This window comes from Coturnix japonica, chromosome 1 (assembly GCF_054131305.1).
Source record: "Coturnix japonica strain WE chromosome 1, WE-NBRP24, whole genome shotgun sequence".
Taxonomy (NCBI): domain Eukaryota; kingdom Metazoa; phylum Chordata; class Aves; order Galliformes; family Phasianidae; genus Coturnix; species Coturnix japonica.
In genome coordinates, this window is record NC_140663.1 from 94961767 (window position 1) to 94964744 (window position 2978).

Below are 2978 nucleotides of genomic sequence, written 5' to 3' on the forward strand. Positions count from 1 at the left end.
TGGTATAACCAGCAATCCCAGAACATGAAGATGACACTCACTGCCCCATGGGCACTGCTGAAGAGCCCAAGGTCTATTTTCTGGTCATCTTAGGGCTGAGTATTATGTCTTACTCGAGTCTGTGATATTTCTGCAGTGCTGGTGTGTTGCCAACCAACATATGCACATAAAGCTATCAAGCTGGAGCAGAGACATGAGTTAGAACTGAAAGACTGGATGATGTAAAACCTAAGAAAGTTATGATATGTTTAAAAAAAAATAATATATGGAATTTCCAAAATGTCAAGAAATCATGATTCTGGAATCATATATGGCAGTAGAGCTTTAAAGAAATTTAATATTATACAAGCATAAGGTAGGTGCATCTGTATTTTAATTTGTATACTGTCCTCTGTGACCAAACAGAGGTGATACATATTATAAACTGATGAAGATTATGTTTTTTAATTATACGGATATACTCACTAGGTGCATAAAGTATATACATAGGTAAGTATGTAAAAGGCAAAGTAGCAACAGTCTGCAGTTCCACGTTTTTCAGAATAGGAAGAGGTTTTTGTTTAGACTCCAGTATTTCTGGTGGAAATGCTTCACAAGACAGGAGCCTTTTCCATTTACCTAAATACTGCTAACCTCAACAGCAAACATGTTGTTAAAATGACTTGATCACCCACCTTTCAAAAATACTATGCCACCCATCTACATACACAGGGACATGTATATTGAAACCTGTTCATGTTAAAACAATAGCCTAATTCATTTTTAAAGTTACGTATTTGTTCTGGAAAGCTAATCCACAGATTCATGCTAATCCACAAACAGTAAGTCTGAGATCCACATGACAAGCCTGATCCAGAGTACATTAAATTCACTGGAAGTTAGCTGACGTCAAAGGATTTCAGATCAGAACCTAAAATAAGATATTACAACACAGCATTGAAAAACCCTTTTGTGAGCTCTTCCCTCATCTGTGAGGATGTGGGGAGAATTGTCCCTTTTCTTCTTCTTACTGTCTTTCTTACTTTCTTGCTTTTCTTTCCTTCCTTCCTGTTCTCTCATTTTCTTTTTCACTCTTTTTCTCTTCTCAGTTCAACACTTTAAATAACTGGGAAAGACTCTGGGAGAGGGAAGTAGCTTATTAGCCTCATTTTATTACTATTCTAAAGACAGTTTTGAATCTAAACTATGTAGGTTTTACTTAGAATTTAAGCACCCCTTCACACTGTACAGAATTATTGCTGAATAACCAAGCAATATAATCTCTGTGAGGTGTACAGAGTAGTTGTATTTCCAGTGCACACAGAACAGCCCTGCAATAACATATTTTTGAACCGCACAAGATGAGTGGATTAACAGCCCATGAACATCCACCCCGGAAAGAAGAGAAAAACAGTACATTTAATAAGCCGAGCCAGCACCTCTCTCCTCCCTGAGTGAATCTTTTCTACTCATTCCTATTGCAGAATTACAATCATAGAGAACACACTAGAGAACTTTCCTCTTACATGCACATGCATGCACATTCACTACACAAGAGGAGTGTGTGTTTGGACTGCAATAGATTGCTGTCTTCATGAGGTACCATTTTGGGTCTGTATTTTATATAAGAAAAACTCCTTAGGAGAGTGTCTGACACTGGACAATGAGAGTGTAAAGAGTGCAACCCAAAGAATTTCTGTTCTGAATCAAAGATGTAGGAAAACTTAAATTGTGTGACAAATCCAATGGACAGTTTTGACTAGATCATTCAGAATGCTTACAGTTAATGTTACCCACACATCAAAAATAAACATTCTGTGAAACCAGAAGAGCAACAAGAAATAGAGTCACAAAATCACAGAGTGATTGAGTCTGGCAGGGCTTTCTGGGTCCACTTTTCTCTGAAGAAACACAGCTTCAAGAGATGTGTATATTAAAACCAAATCCATAGATTTGGAAATTTCTCATGAAATTTTCAGCAAATCTGAGGAAAATACTTGAGTTTATGCAATTTTGTCATTTACTCAATTACGCTGTAAAGAGGGACACAGACATTTCCAGTAATGAAAATACTAGCTTTCAGATCCAGAGTGGATCTTGCAGACCTTGTTTATAACCAAGGTCTAGGAAGGCTTCTCAGCATAGATGTGTCACAGCACTACCCCACACTGACACTTTCTTGCAATAACATACCCAGCATTACAAGCTTTTCTACATCCTTGAGCACAGTGCAGGTGCATAATCAGGCACCACAACAATAACCAGACTGCTGAGGGTGCAGAAAAGTGCCCTACTGAATGGGCTAGAGGTCCTGTACCACCGAATATTGGTCTCTGCAGTGCCTGTGTCTTGACCTCACATCAGCATCAAAGTTTTGTTGGTCCAAACTAATTACCGAATGTAGTCAAAAAAGAATAGTTTGTCTTCTGTAATTATCTGACAGCTGTCTAAATTACTCTTTTTGGCACTCATATAGTCTGATGTTGTGTATTTCTGAGTGGAAATATACAGAGGACTAAATAATATCGGTGTTATAAATTACACTTTTTCCAATAGGGTAAGCAGTTACAAAAATACTATTCTAAATTTTCATGGAATTGTACTATACTTTTTAGCACAAGAACAGATACACATTATTTTCTATTCTCTTTCATCGGCTCAGCTGTCTAACAATCCTGTATGCTTAAATGGTATTGAATATCTAAACTGTTGTGCTTCAAAACTCACCTGTTAATTTTTTTTAACTTAACTGTCTATATTAAAAAAAACCAAAAAACATTCTCCTAAATACCTCTTGCGATGCATTAAGATTCAGCCTGGATTCTGATCTTATCTTACAGGCAAGAGGAATTATATTTTTTGATGATGGGAAAGATGCTGCTGTGGAAAAAAACAGTTATTTGTAGCGCACTGGTACTCCAAGATGTCTAGAGGTGTTACTCTCCATAGTGCAGTTGGCATGTGCTTGTGAGACATCATCTTCTACCAAATACATCAAG